Source organism: Pristis pectinata, chromosome 7 (assembly GCF_009764475.1).
Source record: "Pristis pectinata isolate sPriPec2 chromosome 7, sPriPec2.1.pri, whole genome shotgun sequence".
In the NCBI taxonomy this organism is placed as follows: Eukaryota; Metazoa; Chordata; class Chondrichthyes; order Rhinopristiformes; family Pristidae; genus Pristis; species Pristis pectinata.
Genome location: NC_067411.1, coordinates 59221233 through 59240902, shown reverse-complemented (window position 1 = coordinate 59240902; position 19670 = coordinate 59221233). Strand labels below are relative to the sequence as shown.

The 19670-nt window shown below is 40.4% G+C and overlaps 1 long non-coding RNA gene across 1 annotated transcript in view; it reads left to right on the top strand.

Annotated features, from left to right (window-relative positions):
* LOC127572768 (uncharacterized) overlaps positions 1–19519 on the top strand; it is a 66812-nt gene extending 47293 nt beyond the window's left edge. Inside the window, exons 4-5 of the long non-coding RNA XR_007956684.1 lie at positions 16360–16490; positions 19053–19519. This is a non-coding gene — a long non-coding RNA (uncharacterized LOC127572768). The remainder of the gene's footprint in view (positions 1–16359; positions 16491–19052) is intronic.
* The last annotated feature ends 151 nt before the right edge of the window (positions 19520–19670 follow it).

The window sequence follows — 19670 nt, the reverse complement described above, 5'->3', positions numbered from 1 at the left end:
CCATTTTGCCTTGGAGACTGCTCTAATGCTATTTTCCTGCAGTATCCCAATATCCCTTTATTTCTTTCATGTCTGGAAACCTATTAATTTCTGTTTTGAATAAACACAATTACTGAGCCTCCATAGCCCTCCAGGGTAGTGAATTCCAAAGATTCACCATTCACTGTGTGAAGAAATTTTTCCTCATCTCAGTCCAAGTTAGACTACAACCATATTCTGAAACTGTAACCTCAGCTTTAAACTCCCTATAGACTTTTCTAATTTTTAAAGAGACCCTCTTTCCCTTCTTTTAAACTCTAGAGAATACTGACCTAGTCTACTCACTTTCTTCTCATATGGCAAAGCCTGCCATCTCTGGAATCATTAAGCACATACCACCAATCAGAGTTTTTGACCTTTATCCATATACTCCACCTTGTACTACTCAACCCATTTACATTCAGTTTCATGAAAGATAATTTTATCCAATCATCTTCTATTTGGGACTCCATTAAATGCTTCTGGAAGTGCAAATACAGAACGTTTATTGATGTTCCTTTCTTCGTTACTTTAGCCACCTCATCAATAAGTTCAGTCATGTTCATCAGGTATGACATATCCTTGCATAAATCCATGCTGCTTCTCTCAGCTAAAATTTTCCAAGGTTTTCAGTCATTCTATCGTTAATTATGGACTAAAGTACCTTTCTGACAACTGATCTTAAACTGTCTGAAGGTCTGTAATATTGGTTTTCTTTTCTGAAGTTTCCTAAATGCACAGTGACAGCAGTAATTTCACAATCCCAAGCAATGGTTCCTGATTGAAGAGATCGTTGAATGATTACATTCAGAGCATCCAAGGTGATCTCATCTACTTCCTTTCAAACCCAGAATGGTCCTGGTGATTTATTGTTCTTTAGTGCCATCTTTTGCTCTTTGGTGTCATCTTGCCTACATTAGTTGTGCCAAATCCATGTTCTTGATTCAATACAAGTTTCCTTGGGATGTCTGGCATGTAATTCTCCCATTGAAAGTGTGATGCAGAGTAATGATTCTGCATGTCTGTTATTTCTTTACGATACCACCAGCTCTTGTTCTCAAAGGTTCAATCTGCCTCTTCATCATTTTCTTTTTCCTAAAGTATCCAGGAATAAAAACATAGGTGTGTTTATGCCCTATGAAGTTCTATGCTCCCTTTTTATTGTTACCTTATTATTTACAACCTTTTGTTAATCATTGCTTAACACTCCGATGGATCTTCCTGTGACACCACTGATGCACTCTTGTCACGAACCAGCAACAAAAGAAACACACTGAGTCATAATTCAGTGTTAAAAACTATTTTATTAATCACTACTTATAATAATATGAAAAATAGAAGTAAAAATGTTAGTATGTTAGAATTCAAAAATGTTAAACCTTGAACATTAACCCCAAAAACTAAACTCGTCGTGTGTTTGTGGCAAAGTCCCAAACTCCAAGTTCAGGAATGGTTCTTAAAGTTCAGTTCTTCAAGCCATAAGGTGAAACATGAGCAAAGGCTTCTTCAACAACCACCGTTGTCTGAAGATAAGACGTAGACGTAGAGAAACAGAGAGAGAGTAATTACGAAGTCCAAATGTTCCACGATGGAACCCAGATGACACTTCAGTGTTTACGCGGTAGTGACTTCCTCACCCCGAAAAGCATCCGAATCGTGGTCGTCCACACAAATACCTGTTTCCTTCTACAGGTCAGCAACAAAGTGAACTCCACCGGATTATTTCCAATTTCCATACATGGATTTCTGTGGCAGACACAGTTATTGTTTCTCATCCATCGACAGAGAAACTAGCAGGCTGGTGTCTCTCTTCCTTCTCTCTCTCTCTCTCCCTTTTTCTGACCTCTTCAACAACGTCATTACGTCCTTTATCTTCTATTGACATAAGCACGGCACACACACACACACACACACACACACACACACACACACACACACACACACACACACACACACACACACACACACACACACACACACACACACACACACACACACACACACACTATCTTAAAGGGACTTTCACCGAGTCCGTAACACCTCCCACCTAAAAAGAATTTTTCCCAAGAAAAATTTAACCACGCATACAGTTAGTAATGTTAATAATTATCATGCTACACAACTACAGAATATCAGATTAGTACAGATACATGCTTCCCACTTAACATCGGGAAAGACAATCAGCAATCACATTATCTTTGCCTTTAATGTGAGTTATCATGAGATCAAACTCTTGCAAAATTAAACTCCAGTTTAACAGCCTTCTGTTCTTGTTTTTGACTCGGCTCAGAAACACCAATGGGTTATGATCTGTATACACAGTCAGTGGTTTCTGAGCAGTGCAAACATATACACTGAAATGTTGCAAGGCGAAAACAAGTGACAGTAATTCCTTCTCTATGGTGGAATAATTCTTTTGATGCTCATTAAATTTCTTTGAAAAGTAAGCTACAGGATGGTCAATATCATCAAGGTCACCCTTCTGCAACGACACAGCTCCTGCAGCTTCATCACTGGCATCTACTGCTAATGAAAATGGCTTTTCAAAGTCAGGTGTTTTGAGCACAGGATGGTAGCATAAAATGGCTTTCAGCTTCTCAAATGCTTCTTGACAAGAATCTGTCCAAACAAACTTTACTCCCTTCTTCAGAAGATTAGCTAGGGGAAGAGCAATATCAGCAAAATTTTTACAAAATTTTCGATAATATCTAACCATTCCCAAAAATCTTCTAACAGTCCTCGTACTTGTGGGAATAGGGAACTCAGATATTGCTTGAACTTTTGCCTGAACAGGAGCTTGCTTGCCTTGACCTACAACATACCCAAGATACGTCACAGTGGCATGGCCAAATTCGGAAAGTCTTTCAAACAACCTTTCTAATGCAGAGATGTGATCCTCCCATGTATCATTCCTGGTCACTAAGTCGTCAATGTAGGCATCTGTATGTTTTAACCCATGGATCACTGAATTAATCATTCGTTGAAATGTTGCCGGAGCATTTTTCATTCCAAATGGCAAAACATTGTATTTATACAATCCAGAAGGGATTACAAAGGCAGATATTTCCCTTCCTCTATCTGTTAATGGAACACACCAGTACCCTTTTAATAGGTCAATCTTTGTAAGAAATTTTGCCTTTCCCACTCTATCTATGCAATCATCCACCCTAGGAATAGGGTAAGCATCTGACTTTGTTACAGCATTCACTTTCCTGTAATCTGTGCAAAATCTAACAGTTCCGTCAGGTTTAGGCACAATAACACAAGGTGAACTCCAGTTTGAAGTAGATGTATTTTATCTCCTGATCAACAAGTTTACTTTTTTCCACATTCATTCGATATGGGTGTTGTTTGATTGGTTTTGCATCCCCAACATCAACATCATGGGTAATTATCGATGTTCTGTTTGGAACATCTGGGAACAGATTTTTAAATTTTAAAATTAATTCTCTCATCTGTTGTTTTTGTGAAACTTGTAAATGGTCCAACTTTGTTTCAAGGTTCTCCAGGGTATTTTGGTTTTTTAGTTTCGATGGAATAATATTTGGTCTAAATTGGCCTTCCTCAATGTCAACATCAGGCATTCTAGAAACAACCTTCATATCATCCACCATGGCCACAACTGAATCTCTTTCATAATAAGGCTTCAGCATGTTTACATGACAGAGTTGTGTTTTCTTGCATCTATCTGGTGTTTTAATTATATATGTTAAATCAGTCACTCCGGATTCAATAATATAGGGTCCAGAAAAACAAGATTGCAAGGGATTATTTTGGCTAGGGAAAAATACCAACACCTTTTGTCCCACTGCAAATGTCCTAGGCCAAGCACATCTATCAAAACATGTCTTCATTCTTATCTGGCTGGTTTTCAAATTCTCTCTCGCTAGCTGGCAGACTCTCTCCAACCGAGTTTTAAATTTTTGGACATAGTCCAACAGACTCAAGTGCACTTCTTCATTAACCCATTGCTCTCTTAACAATTCCAAAGGTCCTCTCACCCTATGTCCAAATACAAGCTCAAACGGACTAAATCCTAATGACTCCTGGATTGATTCTCTAATGGCAAACAAAAGTAAATGAACGCCTTCATCCCAATCCTTTGTGTTTTCAGAGCAATAAGTCTTCAGCATATTTTTGAGAGTAGAATGAAATCTCTCCAGAGCTCCCTGAGATTCTGGGTGATATGCAGATGATACAATCTGCTTTGCTCCCAGCTCATAGACTAGTTGCTGAAAAAAATTAGACATAAAATTACTGCCTTGATCAGATTGGATTTCTTTTGGCAAACCAAACAAAGTAAAAAACTTTAAAAGAGCCTTTGACACCATCTTGGCCTTAATATTTCTAAGGGGTATTGCCTCTGGAAATCTAGAAGTTGCACACATGATGGTTAACAAATACCGATTTCCAGTCTTAGACTTTGGCAATGGGTCAACACAGTCCACAATCACCTTCGAAAAGGCTTCACCAAAAGCAGGACTTGGCTTCAACGGAGCCACAGGGGGTTTTTGATTTGGTTTACCTACCATCTGACATGTATGACAAGTTCGACAAAACATCACCACATCCTTTCTCAAACCAGGCTAATAGAATTGTTTCAAGATCTTCCCTACAGTTTTATTCATACCAAAATGACCACCCAAAGGCATACTATGAGCCAAATTTAAAATCTCATTCCTATAAACTTTTGGAACAACAACCTGATGAATAACTTCCCATTCCTCATTAACAGGGACATGAGGAGGTCTCCATTTCCTCATTAACACTCCATTTTTGATATAATATCCAACTGGAACTTTTTCAATCTCCTCACATGAGAGTGCTTTTTCTTTCAATTCTGTCAACTCAGGGTCCTTTGTCTGTTCCACCATAAATTCCTTCCTCGACAAAGACAAATCTTTAAATTCAGGCTCACTACAAGGATGTTGATTCTCCAGTGAAGACAGAAAAGTCTCAGACAAGGCATCATAATTTTCTTCCTGTTTAGGACTGTTACAAGGAACCACATCAGACTGCACCGGACTATCGGTCTTGGCTAATTCTTTAGCTTTAGATTGAGTCACCGCACATGATGGGTAAACATCTGGATCATTCTCAGAATCATCAGTCCTTGGTTTGGTCGTTAACCGTACCACAGGGACAATTTCTCCATCCGCAAGGTCATTACCCAATAGCAAAGAAACTCCTTCCATTGGCAAACTAGGTCTTATCCCTATCTCGACAGGTCCTTCTACGAACTTTGACTTTAAAATCACCTTGTGCAAAGGGACAGACATGATGTCACCTGTAACGCCTCGCACTAGATTTACCTCACCAGTGTCAGTTTCTTCACGAAAATTTAAAACACTGTCCAGCAAGAGAGATTGACAAGCCCCAGTATCTCTAAGAATTTTCACTGGCACCTGGGGTGACTCATCATTCAGTGAAACAAAACCCTCTGTAACATAAGAGCCCATCCTTCCTTTGGCCAGTTTGAACTCACAGCAACCTTTTCAAAATGTTGGAAATACTGATCAACCTGATCTTCCTCAAAAGAAGGGACTAATCGAACCTCCCTGCTGGCTAAAAACCCATCAGCAGAATCAGATTCCAAACTCTTTTGCTTCATTTTTAACTCGTGCTGCCTCTGTTTTTCCTTCTCCTCTGCCTCAAACTTTAACCGAATTAGTTCCTGTTCCCGTTCAGCCTCTAACTTCATCCGAGTTAGCTTTCGTTCAGCCTCTAGTTTCTTTTGTTCGGCCTCTATCTTTTTTTGTTCCAACTCGAACTTCATTCATGTTTGTTCTAACTCCACCTTTGCTATCTGCACCTGGCTAACAGGAATCTCTGACTCATTCTCAGAAAACTCTTCTAACTGTTCTAATTCTTCCTCCTCCAGATCCTCCAACTCCACTGGTTGAGAAGTCACATCAGAAATCATTGGTTTAATCTCAGGAAACTCAACTACCTCACTCAACTCAAACACTTCCTTCTCCAAATAATAGTCAACTATCATTCTATGAATAACTGCTTTTCTCATAGACCGCTTTACTGCTGTAAGGTTTAGCCTTGTAGCAATCTCTACCAAATCATCCTTTTTCACCACCTCCAATCCCTTTAGAGTTGGTGACTCCAAAAATGCCTTAATATCCATTGCTGCTGGTTTTCACACACAAGCCAATTAAAAAGAATTTATCAGACCTCCCTCAACAATCTCTGGATTGAATCCCAAACGAATCTCGTCAATCTGGGGAACGATCCCAGACGACACTCGTTAATCTTTGGGTTGGATCCCGGACGAGCCTCCAATTTTGTCATGAACCAGCAACAAAAGGAACACACTGAGTCATAATTCAGTGTTAAAAACTATTTTATTAATCACTACTTATAATAATATGAAAAATAGAAGTAAAAATGTTAGTATGTTAGAATTCAAAAATGTTAAACCTTGAACATTAACCCCAAAAACTAAACTCGTCGTGTGTGTGTGTCAAAGTCCCAAACTCCACTTTCAGGGATGGTTCTTAAAGTTCAGTTCTTCAAGCCATAAGGTGAAACATGAGCAAAGGCTTCTTCAACAACCACCATTGTCTGAAGATAAGACGTAGACGTAGAGAAACAGAGAGAGAGTAATTACGAAGTCCAAATGTTCCACGATGGAACCCAGATGACACTTCAGCGTTTACGCGGTAGTGACTTCTTCACCCCGAAAAGCATCCGAATCGTGGTCGTCCACACAAATACCTGTTTCCTTCTACAGGTCAGCAACAAAGTGAACTCCGCCGGATTATTTCCAATTTCCATACATGGATTTCTGTGGCAGACACAGTTATTGTTTCTCATCCATCGACAGAGAAACTAGCAGGCTGGTGTCTCTCTCCCTTCTCTCTCTCTCTCTCCCTTTTTCTGACCTCTTCAACAACGTCATTACGTCCTTTATCTTCTATTGACATAAGCACGGCACACACACACACACACACACACACACACACACACACACACACACACACACACACACACACACACACACACACACACACACACACACACACACACACACTCTATCTTAAAGGGACTTTCACCGAGTCCGTAACACTCTGTATTCTCTGTAGGCAGCAGTTCACCACAGTGACTGAAGAGGTACAAGCTCAGGGACACTGGAACAAAACTGGGCTGTAGGAACAAAGGAACAGGAATGGGTGATTCAGCTCTTTGAGTCTATCCTGCATTCTGTTTGGTTGTTCAGTATCTTTACTTTTACCCTCTTTGTTTCAGATCCCTTAACATCCTTAACTATGATTGATTGCAATTTTCTGTTGGTCTCAGCATCTTCCAAGTGTCCCTCCAGCCAGTCCCTGATAACAGAATTTGGTAATCGTTTCAAGAAGATCCACAGCCACTCTAACTCAAGATGGCCATGGACCTCAATGTTTAGGCTAAAGGATACGACCAATAGTATGACCTCATTGAGTGTGCAATGGGTATAGAACATAAGACTGCTACTATTCATGTAAAAATAGCACTGTCTCCTTTCTCATTGAAAACAGCTTGTAATGTGAATACACTACCCAACACTACAGAACTGCCGGCTTTCATATGTGTGGGGCCTGATTTATGATTAAGGGCCAGTTGACAAGGCTGTAGTTTACATGAAAGGAAAGGCTTTTTATTCCATCTGTGTCCATTTGGTCTTTTATTGCTGTCCCTGTATCACAGAGGTAAAGGTCTGTATTTAGATTATTTGTTGTGTAAATTATGTATAAATTATATTAATTTTAGTTTTTTTATTTATCTTTGTCATTTATTTATGTTTGTACTGTGCAGCTGCTGCAAAAAGCTAATTTCCATGGCATTTATACCCTGAGTAGGTATATCCATGACAATGAACTTGAACACTTTCCCCCATTATATCTGCTAGCTTTAATTGGATCTAAAAGGAGCTTGGAAGGATGCAAATCAAGAAACAGCTTGGGCTAAAGGCACCCTTGAAGAGGCTGTGAAGAGAGAGGGAGAAGGAATAAGGCCCACACCATCATTAAGATTATTACACATGTCAATAACATCAGCAATTAATCTGACATTTTAATTTCATGCCCTTTTTAAGCCCAATCATTTAAATTAACGTGTAATACGTGAGTTTGGAGAAGTTAAAGGCAGTTGGAAACAGTGAGGGATGCAAGACCATATGGTTAGTGCAATTGCTGAGGTCTAAACAACTAAAATTCATTTAGTTATTGACACAGAGCGCTGAGTAGAGATACCATGCATTTCCCAGGTGGCAGACAGAGTAACTTGAAGACAATTGGGATGAATGTATCTAATTTTCATACCTGGGTATCTTCATTCTTTTTGTAAGTGTGGAGAAAGCACAGGGGAATTTTCAAGACTGTAAGTTACAAGCTCAAAGTTCATAAAAACAGCTGATGCATGAAGTTCCGTGAATTTATCATCAGAAATAAAGTCATTTAGTAATGTACATGGGAATTTATGGAATTCAGAAAGAGACTTACAGGAAGTCCAGAGTAGATTTTAGTGCCAAAGAAGTTCCCTACTACCATATTCAAACAGAGGCAGGTGGTGACACATCACATGCGTGGTTAAAGGGACTTCTCTGCCTTCCGACAGCAAGAACGAAGTGAAATTGGTCTCCACCCCAGGTTTTTAGTAGGAGGGTGGGAGATTTGTTGTCTATGGACATGAGTGCAGGTTGGTTGATTTGGGATTAACCAGGATCAAGTCTGTGTGAAGGCACATAACATATGAATGCATGTTGCATCTATGTCTTGTCTGAATCCCTAACCCTGACCTTGTTTTGGGATTCTTTTTAATTTATTCAGGACTTGGACATCATGCTAGCATTTACCTTACGGCCCTTGAGTCTGCTTTTTCAACTGCTGCAGTTCAAATAATGCTACCATGCTGAACAGCACTGTTTCTATGATTTTGGCTGAGAAGAATGGCTGCATAGATAACCAAACCACCAGTGCAAAATGCAGCACAATTGAAGAAAGAGGGTGAGATGGAAATCCAGCAGTGCTTTGAACACTGTGAAAATGGCCCCCATGCATTAGACTCCCATTTCCAAGTCTCCTAGCGCCTACCTGCATTTCCTTGCTGAGTATTTTGTTGCAGATCAGTGGAGCAGAGATTAACAAATGCTAGGATATTATGCATCCTATTCAAGGTAGTGTTCATAATGTGCATGCTGTTTTAATTTGGTTAGAACATGCACACATTCTTGTGATTGTCACATCTGCTGCTTCATACAGGTAACCACTCTTTCCATAGACATTGCAAGGGTCCTGCAATGTCATACCATTCCTAGTCAAAATGGACTCCTCCAATCTTTGTGTAAGCATGTACATTGTGGCTGGGGAGTCTGTCTATTCATTCCACATGACTTGTTGCTGCATCAGAAGTATCTTGTTGGTTGCTGGCCTTTGAGGTTCAGCATCTGAGCACAACTTCAACAGCACTAAGACCTCTGACTTGGATTTTCCACTGCTGTCCCTGTCTCCACCACCTCCTCTCGATCACTTATGATATGTGAATCACTGGGAGAAAACCCAACTGTATGCAGAAGCCACGTGCCCTTCTATGCCTCCCACAGGGTCAGCCAGCAGAACAGCACTACGCAGCTCACATTGATTGGATGATGGGCCCCGATGTATAAAGGACGTGGGGATACTGGAAAGGGTGAAAGGATGATTTACAAAGATGATATCTGAAATGCAAAGGTCAAGCAACATCTCATTTCTCATGAGGAAAGGAGACTGAGGGGCTGACTTAAGTGAGGTCTTTGAAATTATGGAAGATTTTAATACCACGGATCCAGAGAGAATGTTTCAACTTGAGAAGATCATAACTAGAAGGCTCCAGGAAATCCAATAGAAATTCAAAAAGTGGGGACTGATAAGAAGGAATCAGCATGGGTTTGTGCAGGGGAGATCCCGTCTCACAAATGTGACTGAGCTTTTTGAGGTGGTGTCTATAGGCAACTACTTCATAACAACATCTGAAGAAAAAAGGATCAACATTTGCAAGTGTGCTGATGATATCTCACTCCACTCTCCCTTCTTTATTTAAGTTCTCAACTGTCTCTGTGCCCTTCAGCTGCTTGTTTGCCATCAATTCTTCCTCCAGTTCCACATTGAAAAGACATTCCCTCTGGCCCATGCTATAAAATCAGATCATTCTGAACTCCTCCTGAGGTTGGACAAGACATTTTGTAATCTGTTCCCATGAGCTGATAGTTCAAAGACCAAAGGACACAAGGGACAAGTGAAGGGTAAAAGATACAGAGGCAAGTGAGAAAAATCTAACCATAATGTTGTTGAACATGTGAAACGTTTAGCCAGACTGGGTAATGTTGACACATTTACAAGTGTTACAAAGTATTTACAGTGCAGAAACAGTGCAGAAACAGGCCATTTGTGCCAACAGGTCCACTCTGATAGTTATGCTTCAACCTTACATACTTATCCTGTTGCTTTCTCCCTATGGACTTCTCTAGGTTCTTTTTAAATGTACGAGGATGGTTATGATCTGGAACTGACTTCTTGTAAGAATGGTGGTTGCAGAGTCAATAGGGGGCTTTCAAAAGTGAATTGGATAGCAGTTGATGGGGAATAATTTTTCAGGTCTATATGGGACTGAAAACATTGTTTTTCAAGGAGCCAGCATAAATCAGTGCCAGAACAATTCTAGTCTTCTAATCTCAGCATCCTGTTGTGCTGCATTTATTTATTGGCAGACAGGGAACCAGTGTACAAAAGTCAGGATGAGCCTTCTCGAAAGGTGTAAAGGGTGATGAGTCACCAGCCTGCTTTACTTTGCTCCAAATTTAATTCCGTTGACTTTTGCATAAGGTATTCATACTTTACTTTCTGCTGTTGCTAATTATGCATAGTGAAACTTAATCTCAATCTGTTCTTTAAGTAATCTTTCATTAATAACTGACATTAAGAGTTTAATTTGGAACTTCACCTGTTTCTCTGGAAAGTGGGAGTTTACTCAATGGTTTCGCTTGTCTTTGTAGTAGCATTCGCAATTCAATGCCAGAGAATGTGGTTTTAAGTCTTGAACAGAAAACCTAGACTGATATTGCAATTCAATATTTGCATGAGATATAGAGTCAGATAATGCAGATGTGATTTCAGCAAACCTGTCACCATCACCATCATTATTGAGTAAAGCTGAAAACTACTTCCCACATTCGCACATGTGGAGTTACACAGTTCCTGTGCAGACTGCATTGTTGCCTCTCCTCCAGTGAAATCTGCACAGAGCCAGTCTCAAAGTCTGCTTTTGCTCCTCACCTTGAGTCTGTACCTATCCACATTCTGAATCTGCTATGGATAGTTATTTCATTCACTTTCTTTTTGGGATCCAGCTGCTGCTGACACAGGGACCATTCACTGACAGTTTACAGGAGCCCTGTGAAGATGGAGGCAGGTACTTCATCGACAGCTGTATGAACTCTGATAGATTTGAGTGTCTGACTAGGCTACTTCAGAGAGAAGTTAATAAATAATCATTTAGGTGTTGGACTTGAGTCACACACAGTCCAGACTGAGTCATGCCGACAGATTTACAAACTATTACAAAATATTTACAGCATAGAATCAGGCCATTCCAATGTTTATGCTTCAATCCCACCTACATCTGTTTTTTCCTGCCCCTATGTACTTTTCAAGGTTCCCTTTGAACACATCCAAATATCTGTTTCAAATATTTCTTGTGGCAATGAGTTCTTCATGTTAATTGTTTTCTGGATAGCTTCCTCCTAAACTCTCCAGAACAAATAGTTACCATCCTATCTTTATGACACTAATTGAAAAAGTAAAATTTGCAGAAGCAATTGGTCGTTATGCCTCTGGTCCTGGCCTCTTCTGCAAGCAGAAACACCTTTCCTGATGGTAAAGATTTCTAACAGGACACTCACAATTCTCTTATTGTGAGAAAAAATTCCCAGCTTGTTTGTTCTTTCCCAATGATTTTTTGTCATCACTCTTACAAGATGCTTTTTCACTTTCTCCAACACTTCTAAGCCCTTTGTAATGAAAGGGAGACCAGAACTGCTGACTGCAGAAAATCAGGTGGGGATTAATATCTGTTTTCAATGTCATCCTTGCTTTCTTATGGTTCTAATAATAACTATTGCGACCTTCAGTGACTGGTGTATCTGTACTTTCCAAATCCCTTGTTCCTTGCCCCTTCAGACACTGCGGTGAATCTCGCTGGTAACATTTTGGCTGTTCTAGTCAGAGCCACATGTGATGTGGCATCAGTCATTCTGCTCTATTGCTGAACATCACATGACTCCAACACTGGAGTCTAGTCTTGGGGGAATCATCTGAGTTACACTGAACATTCACTACTTAAACGCTGCTCCTGGACAGACACAGTAGGTGATCTGATGTCCCATTGTATCTAAACCTGAGAAGATAAATTATATTTATTTTTCCTTGGGTTGATATTTTTATTTATTTCTAATAGTATGTATGTGCTTTAAAAATATATATATTCTTATTTAAGAGAAATAAGAATAAAAACTCTTACAATACCTCTAAGTTTAGACTAGAGAAAAAGTTCCTGCGTTAGTTTTGCCTCCTATTACAGGCTTTCGGAACTCAGGCCTCCAATTGCTGTTCTGTCCTCATTGTCCCGATCAAGAAGGTACAGGATCATTGACATCAGCCCTCTGCCTCCAACCTAGATAAAAGCAGACATACAGAGATTGCAGGCAGTGATAATGGACAAAAGGCTGAGTTGGGTGTGACCTGACCCTCTTTTTTCTGGAAAGAATAAGTGGCCTCCTTACCCTTCCTTCTAAACTGCATCTTGCACTTATTCATTTGTCAAATAGATGAAGATTCTGCAAGTACATTCATGTCTTCCTGTATTTTGAAGTAGTTTTCCTCAGTATTAATTACACCTCCCAATTTGCTGCCATCTAAAAATATTCAAAGTTTACTTCCAATTTATGTCCAAATTGTTCAAGGAAATAGAGAATTACAGCAGTAGTCCTTGTGGAAGACCATTTTCCAATCCAAGATCTTACCTATCATTCCTACTTTCTATTTCCCATTTTATAAGCAATTTGCTAAGCATTGTACTACTTGACTCTTGATTCCACAAGGTCTTAATCACAAGTTTTCAACGTATTGGGAAACAGTCAATGGTTTTTAAAGATTTTAAATATTTACTTCCATCACAGTTTGGTGGTAACTTGGCTGAAGATAGTGTGGACCTGCCCCCAACCTGCCCTGATAGCCTTTTGACAGCTTATTCTTCCAAAAGGCCTTTTCCACCATTCCTAAATGTTTCTGATGGTCAGACATTTAGAAGCTGTTGAAAGACATTTAAATAAATCACACTCTTTAAAAAATAATAATAGAAATAACAACGTAATTTGAAAGAACATTCAATTTATTGTAAATGCCAGATGCAGGGGAGTACGACCAAGCCAAATAAATTAAAAATAACCCAAAAGTTAACTGGAGCAGTCACATAAGTAACGTGGCTACAGTAACAAATCACTACAACAATTTACCAGCAGCAACCTCTGGATCCACAACCGCCATCAAAAAAAACAAGATGGCAAAGGCAATGGGAACACTCCATCTACAGGTTGCCATCCAACTTGCATATCATCCAGACCTGAAAATATATTACTGTTCCTTCGTCATTGCTAGGTTTAGTTCCTGGAACTCCTCACCTAACAGTGGTGCACTGTGGTAACTGTAGGCGCACTGTGGGAGTATCTTCACCAGAAAGACGGTGGTGATTCAAGGACACCAAGTCCAGGACGGCAAATTGCTACAAGTAAACTTTGTGAAGATTAACAAACCAGTATGAAATAAGGTAGAACTTGGTTTGAAACTTTAGCGTTTTGCCCTACATTGATTCTCTTTCAGAATCACATTAAATGTTTTTCATCATCTCCCATGAATTTGTAATGGAAACTCAGCTGGACCTATCCCTCCCAGTGAATAACTGCCAACTAGTTCACAGCAGACATATCAGTGGTGTCCTTTCTTCTGAGATGTTCTTAGCTCACACAGAATGCAGTTATGGATTTAATAAATGTCCCAATGATTCCCAACACTTTTTCCAAGAATTTTATGTATTTTAGTTGTTTCATGGCAAAATATCTCACGATCAATCAAACCCAGCAATTGAAACGTTACAAAACTTTATCTTTTCTGATTAAAATAATCTAATTATTGCGAGCAGAATAATGAATTGCTTTAACATACTGTCTTTGTCCTGTTATATAATAACGGTTTGGTGATATCTGATCTTCCACTCCATTAGGGAAGATGGTCCTGGAGATGTCATACCCGGTTAAGTCACTGGGCACTGACCTGGCCTTTTTCCGGGGAAGCCTGATTTATACATTAGAGGCATGTGCCCAAGGCATCAGTGACATCTTTAATTGGAAGCTTGCTTGATTATGGGTAGGATATCATGTGCTACCAAGAGCCATTAAAAGGAACACTGTTGCTCTTCTGGTTAGAAAGATAAAAGAACCAAAATCGTCAGCTCTGTATTGAGATCTTGCACCCTATGTATTTGCTGAAGCTAGTGGCAGTGTCAGGACAACAACCTCAATATCAGCAAAACAAAAGAACTGGTCGTTGACTTCAGGAAGTGGAGTGGAGCAGCCCCCCTCGCCCCCAATATGTATCAGTGGTGCTGAGGTGGAGATGGTTGAGAGCTTCAACTTCCTAGGTGTAAACACCATCAATAGGTTGTCTTACTTCAACCACATAGACACTATAGCCAAGAAAGCACACCAGTGCCTCTACTTCCTCAGAAGGCTAAGGAAATTCAGCATGTTCCCATTAACCCTCACCAATTTTTATAGATACACCACTGAAAGCATCCTATCTGGATACAACACAGCTTGGTATGGCAACTGCTCTGCCAGCTACCGCAAGAAACTGCAGAGAGTTGTGGACACAGCTCAGCACATCATGGGAACCAACCTCCCCTCCATTACTCAGCAGAACAACATGGGCCAAAGGGCCTGTTCCTGTGCTATACTATGACTCAGTCTGCACTTCTCACTGCCTTAGAAAAGCAGCCGGTATAATAAAATACCCCTTTCATCCTGGACATTCTCTCTTCTCCCCCTTCCATTGGGCAGAAGATATAAAAGCTTGAAAACACGCACTACCAGACTCAAGGACAACCTCTAACCCGCTGGTATAAGACTCTTGAATGGACCTCTTGTACATTAAAGATGAACTCTTGACCTCACAATCTACGTCATCATGGCCCTTGACCTTACTGTCTACCTTCACTACACTTTCTCTGTAACTGTAACACTGTATTCCACATTCTGTTATTGCTGTTCCCTTGTACTACCTCAACATACTTATGTCTTGAAATGATCTGTATGGATGGCTTGCAAAACTAAGTTTTTCACCGTACCTTGACAATAATAAACCAATTCCAATTATTGTCGTTTCTGGTTTCTGGTTGTCTTCTGGCTGGTTATGGCCTATCCTTCTCCTGAAAATTCAAATGGACTGCTTCAAGTAAGATTTTGCTGGTTTATTGCTTAAGTTTCATTTTGATAAAACAAGGCAGAGCAGGAGAGCACTAGTTTTTCTTACGTGTGGTAGTTCCCTGGAGTGTAAGGTGCTGTAAACTGCTGTTGCTGTTCCTCAGCACCAGCCTGGTATCTTTGGAATCAAAAAAGATTCCACTACCTCAAGAATGAGCTGGGTTCCTACTACCAGTAAGAACAAGGGTAGCAGTCGCGTGGCAGTTGCCACCTGCAAGTTCCCCTCCAAGGACCACAGGCATTCATGAAGCCTGTTGTCAAATTAGAGATTGTTTGCTTAGCAACAAGCTTTATCCTTTTCAAATGTGACTCATTCCCACTACCTGTGCAAAGCTGCAGATTTGGTGACAATCAGACTCATTTCACTGCTCGACACTTGCCACGCCCAAGCAACGTTTCCACAGATGGAGTATTTTAGAGGAACGCTGCCCTGAACGGGTGTCAGGCTTATGATCAGCTGCATGCTCAATAATGTCACCATTGTGAGAGACCAGCTCTTACCATCAGCCAGGCTGCAAGGTCTGGAGCAGGAACAAGCGGTATGAAGAAGAGGAAGAACAGATATAGCATAGAATACCACTTCCTCCTGCCCTCCCCTATGCCCCACCCAGATTGTGGCTCATCTCAGGTGGAAATACACTTTATCCCCGTGGTGACCTCGGTTTTACCCTGTCACATACACCCCCCCCCCCCCCACCGCTGCTGTATAAGCTTCTTTTGTCTGCTTTTCAGTGACGAAAGGTCTTCGACCTGAAACCTTGACTCTGTTTCTCTTCCCACAGATGCGGCCTGACCTGCTGAGTACTTCCAGCATTTTCTATTTTTGTTCTGCAGCTCATGTCAAGACTGCTGTACCTGAACTATCTCCCCCTTGAAGGGAACTCTGGAAAGGGTTCAGCATGATGTGTGAGCAGTAAGTAACAAGACATTTTATAAACCATGTCTGCCTAGGTATTATCTTTTAAATCCTGACATGTCAGGTATGCCTTCAAATCTAAGCTCTTGGAACTGACTGCCTCAGTGGCTTCTTCCCACTATAAGGAGAAAAGCTGCCTGGAACATGTTCTACCCCTCGGGTGATGGGAGTCCCGTTCTCAGTCCACCTCTGGGGCTCAGAACTCCAAAGTACCTGAGGTGCTGGGGACCAGATGTGCAGGTCTGGAATAATTTCTGTGTTTCTTATTGTATCTACTGGTACCTACAGCCGGAGTGGGACTGTCACCCTCAGAGGTGCTAGTGGTCTTCAGCAGTAGCATTTTCTAAACCCCATAAACTGGTCTTCATTCAGTAAGTGACAATGGTGCATGACTGGGTATTGTTGGTATATAACGATAAAGCAATAAATGTTGAAGGAGGTGATGGTAATCTGCCTTCTAGAACCACTGTAGTCCTTTTGGTGAAGATACTCCCATATTGCTTTTGGGGAGGAGTTCCAGGATTTAGTAGTGATGAAGGAACGGCTATTTATTTCCAAATAATTGGAAATAAATAGTCATTGGAGTGGTGTGCATCATGGAGGGGAACTTGCAGGTGGCAATTGCCATGCGACTGCTACCCATGTTCTTATTGGTGGTAGGGTTTGGGAGGTGCTGTCAGAGTAGCCTGATGAGTAACTGCGGTGCAGTTTGTAAATTACACATACCACAGACACTATGAGATGGTTCGGGGTGAATCTTTAGGTTGATGGGATCTGATCAAGTGGGCTTCTTTGTCCTTCATGGAGTTGAGTTTCGTAAGTGTTGTTGGAGAAGCCAAGTAGTGAGAATTCCTGACGTTGCCTCGTAGATGGTGGAAGGGCTTTGGGGTGTCAGGAGATGAGAGACTCACTGCACCTTTGGTTTCCACACCTTTAAATCTACTTTCAAGAAATGCAATTATAGTAAGATTAGGCACACTTTCTATTCAGCAAATGCAATATCAGTAGAGGAAACCTACCAACTGGAAAGCAGCCAGAATGTAGTAATACATCAAAAGATTGTGTCTTAATCTGAGGGGAAGGTCTACCAAAGGAAGATTTGACTTTCATTTAAATTGTTGCATACATTTTACCGATTAATCAACAATTATGTACCAAAAGAAAAGTGCTTGCATTTTTATTGCTTCTGCTTCTGAGAATATTTTCTTTTGAAAACTTTATGAATAGCTGGTTTACAAATGGTTAGATTTGTTACTTCCTCCTATAGAACAAATTAAGAAAAAGTACACAGTATCAAGATACTTTCCCCTTATTAGAACCTGCCTGGAATTCTCACCATATTACTTCCTGGAGTGTAGGTTTCAATCCACTTTCCAACATGATGCAAATATATACTGTTACACCCAGCTCAGCATTACTCAGTCACCTTCAGGCCATTTAGAACAAACTATTAAAAAATATATCTTCCAGACCATGAGAAAAGAGAGTAGGAAAAATAAGTGTGACACCTCAGAGCCAAAGGTGGGAAAATTTATAACAGGAACAAAGAAATGGTTGAGGATAAAACAAATAGAAGATAGAATAAATGGAAGAAAGACAGTATGCAACTAAGGGTCTAATGACATAACAATCTCAAGTCATTAATATGACTAAAGAGAAAGTACTAGAGAAAACAGTGGGGAGAAAAGCTAACGGATCCCCTGGACCTGATTGCTTGCAACCCAAGACTCAGGGATAGAGGATTCATTAGTGAAGATCTTTCAAAGTTCACTTAATCCTGGAACAATCTCAGCAGACTGGCAGGCAGAAAATGCGACATCACTATTTAAGAAAGAAGGAAGAGGGAAGACATAGGACATGATGGCAGGGTGCTTTGAAAATCATAATCTGATTGGGCAGAGGCAGCATGGGTTTATGAAAGGAAAGTTGTTTGATGAATGTCATAAAGTTTTGTTAGGATGTAACTGGAAGGGTAGTTGAAGGGAAACTAGTGGAAGTGGCATTTCTAGATTTTCAAGAGGCATTTGATAACTTCCACAGAAAAAGTTCTAACATAAAATAAGGTATATGGGATCAGTTAAAGGGCAATAAACAGAAAGTGGAAAACATAGGTCTTTGTCAGATGTTACCAGTGAGACACATCAACAATTCAGTTTTTACCAACAGTTTAGATTAGAAGATAGAGTGTGGTTTATGCAAATTTGTTAATGATTTGAAGCCGGGGGCGGGGGGGTGGGGGGTGGGGTTGAAGGGAAGAGTTGTCAGAAGGGTAGAAATAGCATTTCAAAGTAGACATGGAGAAATGCATAAGTAGGTATGTTGCAAAGCAGAGAACAATCAATAGAGTATGTTAGAAAATGGAAAACTGACTAGGTATTATGGGACTTGAGCACGTCCCATTTCTCTGGTCTCATAGACAAAACTGACTAGTTGGGCCTCTGCTTATCAGTACCGAGGCAGTTTGATGGTGGAACTGGTTCAAGGAACTGCATGGCATCTTCTGTTCCTATTTCATATATTCTTACATTATGTTCTTATTTCAATTTCTTGTCTCTCCAGCAACAAACAATCTGCTGGAGGAACACAGTGGGTCGAGCAGCATCGGAGGGAGGAAAGGAACTGTTGATATTTCAGATCAAAACCCTGCATCAGGACTCATCTCTCCTGCTTAGCTTCCAAGAAAAGATGAGACATAACATCACATAGCAACCAAAAAGTTTCATGGGGTATGGTGATTTACCCTTTGGCCTTTTAAAAAGACTGAAGAGAAGACATAAACTGAAAGGTCATTGACGCAGCAGAGAATTGAGACTTTGAGGCCAGATTTGTTAAACTTCTACACCTCTTCACAGCTCACTCACTGTGGGATGAGGATGTGAATGGTTATAATAATAAGGTTACTCATCATAGATGAGCACATTTCTTGATCAACCTATCAACATTTAATCATTACTTCTTGACCAACTAGAAAGGAGAGCCTACCCTGGTCAGTATCTAATCATAACAAAATATCCTTTTTTTGCAATAAAACATGTTACATCCCTCCAAAGGTCATTTGTATTCAACAGGTTCGTTATTAGCAGCAACATTCTTTCTGCTGACCATTTGTGTTCCCAGAACTATCACCTACAGAGATTAGCAAGCTTGGCAGATCAAACCTATGCCCCCCTTATGTCT